The sequence below is a fragment of the Mandrillus leucophaeus genome, unplaced genomic scaffold (assembly GCF_000951045.1).
Source record: "Mandrillus leucophaeus isolate KB7577 unplaced genomic scaffold, Mleu.le_1.0 Scaffold364, whole genome shotgun sequence".
Classification (NCBI taxonomy): Eukaryota; Metazoa; Chordata; class Mammalia; order Primates; family Cercopithecidae; genus Mandrillus; species Mandrillus leucophaeus.
In genome coordinates, this window is record NW_012103854.1 from 2040857 (window position 1) to 2054458 (window position 13602).

General features: G+C 41.6%; 2 pseudogenes; one reads left to right on the forward strand and one right to left on the reverse strand.

Moving 5' to 3' along the window:
• LOC105546585 overlaps nucleotides 1-5385 on the forward strand; it is a 6006-nt pseudogene extending 621 nt beyond the window's left edge.
• Nucleotides 5386-6446: 1061 nt separating this feature from the next.
• LOC105546586 overlaps nucleotides 6447-13602 on the reverse strand; it is a 101522-nt pseudogene continuing 94366 nt past the window's right edge.

The following is a 13602-nucleotide window of genomic DNA, read 5'->3' on the forward strand; positions in this document are numbered from 1 at the left end:
AAGGAAGGAAGGAAGAAAGAGAAAGGAAGGAAGGAAGGAAGGAAGGAAGGAAGGAAGGAAGGAAGGAAGGAAGGAAGGAAGGAAGGGAGGGAGGGAAAAGAAAGAAAAGAAAGAGAAAGAAAGAAAGAAAGAGAAGATTGTCTCTATTTGCTCATGTCTGTATAGAAAATCTCAAAGAATTTAAAAAATAGTTCCTAGAACTGGTAAGTTTAGCAAAGGTTGCAGAATACAAGATCACTATAAAAAAATAATTTGTATTTCTATATACTGGCAAAGAGAAAGTGAACTCCCAAATTGAAAACATATAAGCTGGAGTGACATCAGCAAGATGGTTGAGTAGAACCCCCTAGTGCTCATCAAAGACAGCCAGAACAATGAATAAACAACTATGTTTTAACAAAAATAACTGAGAGGGACCTCTGTAGTGCATCATGGGAGTAACGGAAACCTGTTGAGCACAGAAACTAAGGCGGACCACATGGAGAATGTAAGAAAATGCCTGGCTTCTACCACTTCATCTCCCAACTGGGATCAGCTGGGAACCAGGAGAAACTTCTCCCTATGGTGAGGCAGTAAGCAAAAGGATCCTAGCAATCCCCATCAGCACCCTGGACACCTATAAATCTCACCACTGCAGTCCTCTGCAGTTCTCACAAGCACCAAGCCCAGCTGAGGGAGCTGCCTGGAGTCCACATAGCTGTGCTTTCCACAGGGAAGGAGCTGACACTGCCCTCTCCCCGGTGTCCCACACAGCTGCTGTGTTACACGATCTTCCAACTGGAACTGTGGCTGAAATGTGTCTTGCTTCAGGGGCAAGTAGCCATAGCTCCCCTTCATCCTTGAGGCTCAGCCACCACCGAACCACCCCAGACTGGTGCCCTGACATCCACAAGTTGATGCAAATATCTATTACACCCTTCCTTGTGGAGCCAAGCAGAGGTGGAAGTGCTTTACTTACCCCTCCCTGTGCCTCCCTGGGCAGAAGCTGAAGAAAATAGTACTTTAGCTACTCAGAGAAGTCATATCTCTCTGGTACCTAAGCTGAAGCAGTGCCCTGCATCCCTTGGAAACTGTTCCTTGACCATCCAGAATGGTCATGCTCCCCAATACCTAAGTTGAAGTGGCACCCTGCATTTCAGGGACATGATGTCTGGGCTTCCTGGAACAGTCATGTGCCCCAGGCCTGAGCTGAAGCAGCACATCTTCCTCTGGGGAAGGAAAAAGAGAAAAAGAAGCTCATTTTATAATGACAAAGGGATCAATTCAGAAAGAGGATATAAGAATTGTAAATATATATGCACCAAATATAGAAATATCCAGACATGTAAAGCAAATGTTATTCGATTTAAAGGAAGAGATAGACTCCAATACAATAATAGTTGAGGACGTCAATACCCCACTTTCAGCATTGGACAGATTATCCAGACAGACAGAAAATAAGCAAAGAAACATTGGATTTAAACTGCGTTTTAAACCAAATGGACCTAACAGACATTTATAGAACATTTCATTCAACAGTTGCAGAATATACATTCTTTTCACCAGCACATGGAACATTCTCCAGGATAGAACACATATTAGGCCACAAAATAAGTCTCAAAAAGTTGAAATAATTGCAATCATATCAAGTATCTTTTCTGACCACAATGGAATAAAGTAGAAATCAATAACAAAATGAACTTTGGAAACTGTACAAACACGTGGAAATTAAACAGCGTGCTCCTGAATGACCAATGGGGCAATGAGGAAATTAAGAAGAAGCATTTAAAATTTATTGAAACAAATGAAAATACACACACAACACCAAAACAGATGGGTTACAGCAAAAGCAGTATGAAGAGGTAAGTTTATAGAAATAAATTCTTACATCAAAAGAGTAGAAAGATTTCAAATAAACAACTTAATGATGCATTTGAGGAACTACAAAAGCAAGAAAAAACCAAACCCAAAATTAGTAGAAGAAATAATAAAGATCAGAGCAGAAATAAATAAAACTGAGACTAAAAAAATGCAAAAAATCAACAAGTTTTTAAAAAATGTAAACAAATCCATACACTATTAGCTAAGCTAACCAATAAACAAGAGAAAAGACTCAATAAATAAAATAGAAATAAAGAAGGAGACATTACAACTGATACCACAGAAATACAAAGGATCACTAGAGATTATATGAGCGGCTATATGACAGTAAATTAGAAAATCTAGCAGAAATGAATAAAATGGATAAATTTCTCTATACATATTATCTGAAAAAATTGAACCAAGAAGAAATAGAAAACATGAGCAGACAAATTATAAGCAACAAGATGAATCTATAATAAAGTCTCCCATCGAAGAAGAGCCCAGGACCTGATGGCTTCACTGTGAAATCCTATCCAACTTTTAAAGAAGAAATAATAGCGATTCTTCTAAAACTATTCCAGAAAATTAAAGAGGAGGGAGTTCTTCCAAACTCATTCTACAAAACCAGCATTACCCTGATACCAAAACCAGACAAAAACAAAATAACAACAAAAAACTACAGGCCAATATCCCTGTTGAACATAAATGTAAAAATCCTCAACAAAATCCAAGAAAACCAAATCTAGCAGCACATTAAAAAGATTATTCACCGTAATCAAGTGGTATTTATCCCAGAGATTCAAGAATGGTTCAACATATGCAAATCAATAAACATGATACATCACATTAACAGAAGGAAGAACAAAAACTATGTGTCTCAATAAATGCAGAAAAAACATTTGATAAAATTCAATGATTTTTCATGATAAAAATTATCAACAAGTTAGGTATAGAAGGAATGTATTTCAATGCAATAAAGTCTATATATGACAAACTTATAGTCAACATCATACTGAATGGGGGAAAAGTTGAAAGCTTTTCCTCCGAGACCTGAACAAGACAAGGAAGCCCACTTTCACCATTTGTATTCAACAGAGTACTGGAAGCCACAGCCAGAGCAATTAAGCCAAAGAAAGAAACAAAAGGTATCCAAATTGGAAAAAAAAAAAGAAGTTACATTATCCCTGTTCGCAGATGACATGATCTCATATATAGAAAACCCTAAGTTCCACCAAAAAAAATCGCTTAGGACCGATAAACAAATTCAGCAAAGTTGCAGGATACAAAATCAAGTAAAAAAATCAATAGAGTTTCTATACACCAACAATAAACTATCTGAAAAACAAACAAGACAACAGCCTCACTTACAATAGCTATAAAAATAAATAAATAAATAAAATACCCAGGAATATGTTTAACCAAAAAGGTGAAAGATCTCTACAGAGAAAACTATAAAACAATGCTGAAAAAAGTTGAAGACACACAAAAAAAGAAAGCCATCCCATGTTCATAGATCAGAAGAATTCATATTGTGAAAATGACCATACCACCAAAGCAATCTACAAATTCAATGCAATCGTCTATGAAAATACCAATAACATTTTTCACAGAAACAGAAGAAGTATTCCTAAAATTCGTATGGAACCAGAAAAGACCCTGAATAACCAAAGCAATCTTGAGCAAAAACAACAATAACAAAAACAAAAACAAGGCTGAAGGAATCACACTATCAAACTACAAAGCTATAGAAACCAAAACAATATGTTACTGGCACAAAAACAGACATATAGGCCAATGGAACAAAATACAGACCCCAGAAATAAGTCCACTTATTTTCAGCCAACTGATGTTCTTTTTCTTTTTTGGTGGGAAGTTCATTGATTTCTTTACAATCAAAATTCATCTATGAATCTGATAAAGACCTTCAGACAATTAGAAATTTTGCAAAATAAGATTTGGGAAGCCCTCCTATAGACCAGTTTTGTCCTCAAGTCTGTCCCCGAGAAGCCATCAGAAGTCTCCATCACCCCTGGGCTCCAGATTGCTTTTGGCCCCACTCCCTGGAGATTTGGGGACAGGGATCTCCTGTTCCTATTCATTGTTCTCACCCCCACCCTTCTCAGCGATGGAGCTGGAGTTCCAGGCCCACGTGGTGAATGAGACCGTGAGTGTCAAGAGGGAGTATGTAGTTCATGATTTCCACCCTAGCAGCTGGTGCCCTGCTTCCAGGTGACAGTGAGTCAAGTCAGGAAGAGGCTGACAGGAGGGCTAACGGAGGTAGGAAGGTGAGGGATACAGAGCCAGAGGCATGAACCCATACCCCTGCTGCCCACTCCCCATCTCCCCCTGGAGAGTCCTAATTTTTCCCCTTTCAGTTGAGCCTGAAGAACACAGCACTGAAGTCCATCATAGCTCTATTGGCACCTAAGGGGCACTTATATTGGCTGTCACGTGCTGGGGGGCTGCTGCCCCTCCAGACAATCAAGGGCATTGCTTCCAAGGTGACACTGCTGCTGGGCTACCTCTCTTACACTCCTCCCTGGTGCAGGCCCTGCCCAGCTCCTCCTGCAACCCGCTCCTCAGTAAGTTCTACTTCCTTACCTGGCCTGCCTGTTTTCTCCCACCTGCTGTCATCCACACCAGGGTGTTTCTGCTCAACTCCCAGGACATCAGAGGCACAGGACCCGGCCCCTAACCATCCCACCTGCCCTCCCACCTCCAGTTTACTACTTCAGCGTCCTGCTGCTGCTGCTCTTCCTCAGTGCCACAGAGATTGTGCTGCTGGTTGGGCTGCTGGCCTGGGGCAACTCTGGGGCTACGAGCAACCCCAGCCTAGTCCTGAGAGAGGAAAAGCAAGATTATGAGAATCTAGGGTCTAATCCTGAAAGTGAGTGAAGGTTGAGGCACCTTCCTGGGGGTGAGGGGTAAGGAATGAGGCCTAAGTGCAGGTCTAAACAGAAAAGAACTGGCAGGTTGCCTGCCTAGGGCTGGATAAGGGTGCAGGGGTTGTTAGGTGGTCATGGCTCCTTGCACCAACCCTGCTGACTCTCCTGTCCCCAGGCTCCACCATATCCTTTCTTGTTAGAGGCAGGTCTGCATCAGGGAGAAGATTGGCCTCCCTAAAGGCCCAGGTGACCTCAACTCTCCAAGATAACATGTTGCCTTGCAGAGCCTCCCTAAGACGGTGTTTTTTCCACTGAAGATGACCTGCAATGGGCCAGACCCAAATGTTAATTAATTGAGACTTTCCAGAAGGGAGAGATACAGGCTGATGACTCCTGGGTTTAATCCTTCTGCTCATGTTGGGTCGGCTCAGGGGAGGGCCTGAAAAACAACTCCTTTCTCTGCATGGAAGCACCCAGAAGAACAAAGGGGTCAAAGAGAAGCTGGACTGGGACTGTTGACTGTGACTTCTTCCTCATGTATGTGGCCTGGGTGCTGTGCAGCCAATTCAACTTCACGGGAATCTGGATGTGGACAGCGTGCAAGTCCAACTCAGACCCTAGAGAGGCTGCACCCCATGGCAAGCAGCCCAGGTTGTGACAGCGTTGGGCCTGGGCTGCAGACTTTAGGATACAGTTTTGGTTTCCCATGACTGGGGGTAGAGGCAAGACAGGGTCTCTGGAGAGCTGGGGAGGAAAGTTAGATCTCTTCTCTATCCTCGGAAGACCCTGAACCACCCCGAGCTCTCCCTCCATTAGCATATAAGCAAAGAGCTTGAAATAAACCCATTCCCAAGTGCAAGTACACCTCAAGGGTCTGTATTCATTGAACTCAGCTATTTTTTCTGATCTTAAGTAGGTGGGACCTTGCTTTTCACCTTACTTTGCTCCTGAATTTCTCTCCACTGTCCACCAGTCTCCCAGTCCATAGGTATGCAGCCTTCTGCAACCGCTGCTGTTTGGTCCTGGGCCAGGAGGCACTAATGCTGGGAAGTGGGAGATGGAGGGCCTGGGAAGCAGGCCACAGAGGGTGGGTCAGGGCTCCTTTTCTGAATGCCTCCTGCAGTGTACTGGAACCCAGAGGGAATGGCGAGCAGGCAGGCAGTCCTGCTCCCAGTCACCTAGGGGACTCCTGGGAAATGCAGTAGCCCCAGATCTCAGGTCTGTGGGCAATGGGGAATGTGTTTTCTGCACAAAATCCAGGAGAATCTGATTGCTTTTCCCCAGGTCTTCTGACTACTCCTCTGAGACCTACCCACATTTTGGGCTGAAAAGGAAGTTCTAGTACCCACTTTTGACTGAGGACAGAGGTAGTGCTGTTCTGCCCTACTGCTTTTGGTACATATGAGGCAGCTGTGGGCACAGACCTCTGTCTTCTTTCTCTCCTCTCCTATTTCGAAAGCTATCAGCATCACAAAACCCAAGACGAGAAGGAATCCAGCTTTCTGGGAGAATGCTGGTTTTGTTGGAAACGCGGGCTACAGGGAAAAAGCAGAAACCAGGACTAGAGGGCTCAGGGAGGAGGCTCCTGGATGGGGCAGTGAAGACAAGCCTCTTTCTCAAAGGACTTCAAACTCACCCAGCCCAGAGGCAAGTTAACACGGGTTTATCTGTCCAATGACCTGGCTAGTCTGGCAGAACCAGGCAGCGCTAGCAGAAGACTCAGGCAGAGGTGTTGAAAAGGCAGCTGGTCATGTCATACATCTGCTCCATGCGTACAGGTACTTCTCCAGGTTCTTGGTGAAGGGCATGCTGCTGAACTTGTGCAGAGAGGCCCTACAGGTTTCCTTGACAATGTTTTTTGGGGTTTAGCAAATCCTGTCCTTCTCTGTGTTTGAAATAGCCCAGGCCTTTTGGATCTTGCACAGTTCTTCAAGGCCATCATTGAAGCCCTTGAAACACTCTTTGATCATCTGCTGCTCCTTATTCTAGAGTTTGACTCCTGGTTGGAACAGAAGTATATTGTTCTCTGTGAAATATTCAGTCACCTTTAGCCAACTGCACTGGTAAGTTGATCTACTGCTCAATGTGCTCCCAGTGGGGGTACTCAGCAATCTTCTGAGTCACAGCCACCAGCTGGATCGCTCAGACTTCAAGGACTTGAGGATGTAGCTGTAGTTGTTATGCAGGAAGATGGTGCTCGGAGCTGGGTCCTCATACACCTTGGACTTGCTCAGCAAGTTCAACTGCAGGCTGCCCAGAATTTCACAGATACAGATGCTTAGCAGTCACTTGCTGAACTTTGAACCATGGCTATGGCTGAAGAACTGGCCTCTTGGGAAGCCAGCATATCACCCACCATCTCCTGGAAGTCCAGAAGCTGCTGCAGGAAGAGGATGATGTTGCTTGTGAGCATGGTGCCATCCTTGGGCACGTTGCATTCCATTGTCAAGGTCATTTTTGATGTTGTCCACAACGTCCTCCAGTGCTTTGGCTCAAATGGCCTCTAGGGAGATGATGAGGCCAGGTGATTTGTTCTTGCTGATGGCGGCCATGCCCTAGAGCACCTGGTCAAACTCAGGTTTGCTGTGCTTAGGTGATGCGGGATGGAGGAGACAGTAAGCACCATGGAGAAGTCGTGTCGAATGATGGTCTCCGAGCGAGAGACAACATTCTCCCCTTCAAGTATCAGCCCATCCAGCACACCCTGTATCAGAGTCACAGGTCTTCTTCCTATGGTGCTCAGTGATTATGTCAGCCAGCAACTGGTACTCACTCTAGGCCAGCTCGACAAAGGTACTAACACAGTGGATGTAGGTATCAGTCTCCATATCCACCATCTTTCCTGACCAGCAGCCTATGCTTGTCATTCAAGGCCTTGGACAGGTACTCAACTTTGAAATTATGCTGGTGACCTTCCAAAGGAAGGAAGTTGGAGCATCCCTTTTCCCCAACTAGACCATGCTGGGAATACTGTTTTCAGAAGGTATTGAGCCTTATGAACTGTCCCTGGCCACTTGACTGGCTTTTTTGGTGGGTGTGTTTTTCCTCTTGTTGGGGATAGAAGGAGAGTAGGGAATTCCAGAAAAAGAACTCTTCTTCCAGAAATACTTCTCCAGGCCTTGATGAAGTGATCCAGCTGGATGGAGCAAATTTAGTAGTAGACATTCATAAAATCTTAGTTGCAGCTATCTTCCACCAGCCAGCAGGAGATGTGGATTACATCCTGGAGCATACTCTTGGGCAGGTGCTCCAGGGACATAACCTCCTGTCCCCCCAAATCATCATCACCACTGATCAGATCCAGGATGAGCACAGGGGAGACAATCTTATTGTGCCTGGTCATCAGGCTGCAGAGCTTGGACTCTAGTGACTCCTTCCCCTGCTCAAGCAGCAGCTTCACTTTGTTGAGTTCTGGGCTGTTTGGGCTATTGTCCTAGAAATACTCCACGGCCTTCTGAATCTTAGCCATGCTTCCCAGACACTCTTCTGGCCTACCTGTGGGGCCCTCTCTGAAGATCTGTTAAGTGTCACTGGTAACATGGTAGGAGCTGATGATGTGGTCCAGGATGGATAGCGTCTTCTCGAAATTGTCTTGCAGACGCTGCAGATTATCTGTCTGCTTGTGCACTGGAATGATGGAATTCTCCAGCTTTATATGGTGACTGTCATATGATGACAGGATAGACATCATGTTCTTGGTGAGCTGGTCACTCTTCTCCACGCTGTCTTGAATATAGGACAGCAAGTCCTCCTCCTGTTTCAGCTTCTCTTCAATCTTCAGCAGTCAGGTGAATGTCTCCAGTGGAAGGAAGCTGCAAACTCTATGGCTCTCACTTCCCAGTTTCTTTCCTCAGCACTCCCCACCCTTCAACTAACTGTAAATAAAGGCAGTAAGAGCATTCATTGGTGGAAGGAACAGTTTCTTCGATAAATGGTGCTGGGAAAACTGGATAGCCATATGCAGAAAAATGAAAGTAGAACCCTATCTCTTACCATATAAAACCATCAACTCAAAATGGATTAAAGATTTACACATAAGACTCAAAACTATAAAACTAGTAGGAGAAAATATAGGGTAAACACTTAAGGACATTGGTCTGCGAAAAGACTTTATGGAGAGGACCTTAAAAGTACACGGAACAAAAGCAAAAATAGGTAAGTGGGATTATTTCAAACTAAAAAGCTTCTGTGCAGCAAAGAAAGCAGTTGACAGAGTGATGAGACAACCTGCAGAATGGGAGAAGATATTTGCAAACTATCCATCTGACAAGGGATTAAATCCACCACACACAGAATATATAAGGAACTCAAGAAAGTCAACAGCAAAATAATAATCATAATTCATTAAAAAATGGGCAAATGAGCTGAATAGACATCTCTTGTAAGAAGAGATACAAATGGCCAACAGGTACATTAAAAATGCTCAAATCATTAAACATCAGGGAAACGCAAATCAAAGCCACAAAGAGATACTATCTTACCACAGTTAGAATGGCTTTTATTAAAAAGATAAAAAGTAACAAATGCTGGGGTGGATGTGGAGAAAAGGTAACTCTTATGCACTATCGGTGGGAATGTAAACTAGTACAACCATTATGGAAAACAGTATGGAGGTTCCTTAAAAAACTAAAAGCAGAGCTAACATATGATCCAGCAATCCCACCACTGGGTATATATCCAAAGAAATATGGAGTATGTTAAAGAGATGTCTACTTTTTCATGTTTACTGCCCCATTATTAACAATAGCTAAGATATGGACTCAACCTAAGTGTCCATCATCAGATGAATGAATAAAAAAATGTGGTACATACAGACAATTGAGTACTATTTAGCCATAAAAAGAACGAAGTTCTGTCATTTGTGGCAACATGGATGAGCTTGGAGGACATTACATTAAGTGAAATACACCACACACAGAAAGATAATATATTGCATACTCTCACTTATATGTGGAAACTAACAAAGTTATCTTGCAGAAGTAGAGAACAGTTACTAGAGATCAGGAATGGTAGAGGAAGGAGAGGATTGGTTAATGGAAAAGGAAGGAGGGGATTACAAAAGTAATGCTAGTTAGAAGGATAAGGTCTAGTGTTCTATAGCGTGATAGGGTGGCTATAATTAACAACAATCTGTTGCATATGTTCAAATGGTTAAAGGAACAGATTTTGAATGTCCCCAATACAAGTAATGATAAATGTTTGAGGTGACTGATATTCTAATTGTACTGATTTAAGCATTACATATTTTATACACGTATTGGAATATCACACTGTTCCCCATGATATGTACAATTATTATGTGTCAATTAAAAATAATAATAAAAGCAAAAATATATATACCGTTTAAAATAGCAGCAAAAGTTGTTAGATATGAGTCTATTAAAATATGTATAAGATCTGTATGTTGAAATTACAGAACTGTAATGAAAGAAATCAATGAAGACCTACATAAATGGAGTGCTATGTCATACTCAAAGATTGTTAAGATGCCAATTTCCCCCAATTTGGCCTACAGATTTAAAATAAAAATTCCAGCAGTTTTTTATGGGTATCAAAAGTGTGATTTTTAATATAGCCCCCCCCCACCCACAGAAAAGCAAAGAACTAGGATTCTAGTTCTGAAAAACAATTCTGAAAAAAATAACAAAGTTGGAGGACTCCTATTACTGAATTCCAAGACTTACTGTAATGCCTCAGTAATCAAGACAATGTGGAAATAGGAAAAGGATAGACACATACATCAGTGAAAAGTGTTGAGAGCCCAGAAATAGTTGATCCACATAAATATAGTTAACCTATTTTTAACAAAGGTGCAAAAAAAAATTCAATAGAGAAATGATAGTCTTTTCAACAAATTGTACTGGAACAATTAGGGATTCATGCACAGCACAATGAATCTCAATGTATACCTTACACATTATACAAAAATTAACTCAAAATTTATCAGACCTAAAGGTTAAATGTAAAACCATAAAACTTCTGAAAAAGATTAAAACATGGGAGAAAATTTGTGTAATCTTGGGTTAAGCAAAGAGTTTTTAGCTACAACACCAAAAGCATAATTGGCAAGAAAAAATAGGTAAATTGGACTTAATCAAAATTGAAAACTCTTACTCCATGAAAGACACTACTATGGGAATGAAAAGACAAGCCACACACTGGGAGAAAATAGTTTCAAGTAATATTTCTGACAAGAACTTTATCTAGAAGGTATAAAGAACTCAAAAACTCAATGATAAGAAAACAAATAACCCAATTAAAAACGGGCAAAAGATCTGAAAAGACACTACACTTAAAAAGATATACAGATGGCAAATAAGCATATGAAAAGGTGCTGAATATCATTTGTCACTAGGGAAATGTAATCAAAACAATTATGAGATACCACTACACATCTATTAGAATGGCTAAAATAAAAAAAATGCAACATCAAATGCTGGTGAAGAATGCAGAGCTCTCATTCATTGCTAGTGGGAATGCAAAATGGTATACCACTTAGGAAGACAGTTTGGAAGAAATTTCTTATAGAGTTAGACATAGGATTACCATATGACCCAGCAATCATTATCTTAGGCATTACCTAACTCTTTTAAAATCTTACGTTCACACAAAACCTGCATGCAAATGTTTATAGCAGTTTTATTCATAATTACTCAAAACTGGAATTAACCACGATTTCCTTCAGTAGGTGAATGGATAAACAAACTGTGGTATATCCAGGCAATAAAATACTATTCAGCAATGAGTAGTATTTATTAGCCATCATTTCACTAACCTACATGGATGAGTCACAAATGCATTTTACAAGTGAAAGAAGCCAGAGCAAGAAGGCTACATGGACAATACAATTCAAACTATATGGTATTCTGGAAAACATCAAAGTGATAGGGATGGAAAACATGTCAGTGGTGCCAAGAATTTAGGGGGAAAGAGGTATTTGACTAGGGGAAGCATTGGGCCTCTTTAAAATGTGATGGAACTAATCTGCGGTACTGTGGTGGCAGATACATGATTCTATGTATTTGTCAAAACACAGAGAACTTTGCAGCACAAAGAATGAACCTTAATGTATGCAAATAAAAATTGACCAAGAGGTCAACAGATCTCAGGATAAACTGTAGACTCTGACAAAAGAACATAATTGTATTACAAATATATGACATAACCTCACTGAAGGGTTTGGGGAGAATAAGATGCTCACCTAAGTGACTTTGGAAAATGGTGGGTGTACTAGTCTGTTTTCACACTGCCAAAAAGAACTACCTGAGACTGGGTAATTTATGAAGTAATGAGGTTTAATTGACTCACAGTTCTGCAGGCTTAACAGCAAGCATGACGAGGAGGCCTCAGGAAACTTACAAACATGGCAGAAGGTGAAGGGAAAGCAAGCGTGTCTTACCATAGTGGAGCAGGAGAGAGAGAGCAAGCGGGGAAATGCCACACACCTTTCAAACAACCAGATCTCTTGAGAACCCACTATCAGGAGAACAAGGCGGAAGTTCACCCCCATGATTCAATCACCTCCCACCAGGTCCCTCCCCCAACATGTGGAGATTACAATTAGACATGAGATTTGTTGGGACACAGAGACAAACCGTATCAGTGGGGTTTTTTGGTCGTTGTGGTTGTTTTTGTTTGTTTTTGTTTTTTGAGGCAGAGCCTCACTCTGTCACCCAGGCTGGAGTGCAGTGGTGTGATCTTGGCTTACTGCAGCCTTAACCTCCCTGGATTCAGGTGATCCTCCCACCTCAGCCTCCTGAGTAGCTGGGACTACAGGCACATGACACCATGCCTGGTTAATTTATGTATGTTTGTAGAGACAGGGTTTTGCCATGTTGCCCAGGCTGGTCTTGAACTCCTGGCCTCAAGTGATCCACCCTCCTTTGTCTCCCAAAATGCTGGGATTACGGGTGTGAGCCACCATGCCCAGTTCATATGAAAATGGTGTTTTAACTGAAGATTGAACATAAGCACTGTTTTCTAGTTGGTAAATTTGTTTCTCCTGAGGATAACAGTTTAACAGTTTAACAGTTCTGAAACTGCTGAACATGTTTACTGGAACTGAACAAATACGTAAGTGGATAGCAGCTGGTTGGAACCAGATTTCTTATGATTGAAGAGGGATGTAACAGATAAGCTAGGTTAGAATGAACCATGTGGTAATAGATTAGAGTTGGAGACACCAGTATGAACTCATGTTTATCTTAATGCAGATTCAGAAGAATAGGCACAGAAGAAATCATAGATATATGCAATACATGGTTTGGTACACATACATAGTTTTCCTAGATCTTTCTGCTGAAAAGACCTAGAAATGATGACATCACGATAGGAATAAACACACCAATTGCTCAGACCTTGGTTTCTAATACTCTTCTCCAATAAAAGGAACCATGACTCCCTGGAAAAATGACATGTTGTAGAGCTGGGACAGAGAATATACAAGTTGAGCCTGGAACAAGTTTTGTTGTGCCAGGAATTTAGGAAGTGCTCAAAAAGTGAAAGGATGAAGGCATGTGAGAGGGGCCCAGGAGTCAGCCTGAAAGAGCTTCTAATAGCCAAACAATTTGAACAACAAAATAAATGGTAAGTTGGGGGTTGTGCAAAAGTAATTGCGGTTTTTGCTATTACTTTTAAGTGCAAAAGCTGCAATTAATTTTGTGCCAACCTAATAAAATAGTAACATAACATAGAATTACAATCCAAAGTTTAAAATAAATAGCATGGGTCCATACTGATATAAGTAAATGACTGAACACATAAATAAAAAAGAGACAGATATCCTAAACAGAAAAATTTCCAGTAGTTTATGTAGATTCTCCTCCCTCAAGGTGATATAGCTTAACTCCACACCCCTTAAATGGGTTGTGCTTAG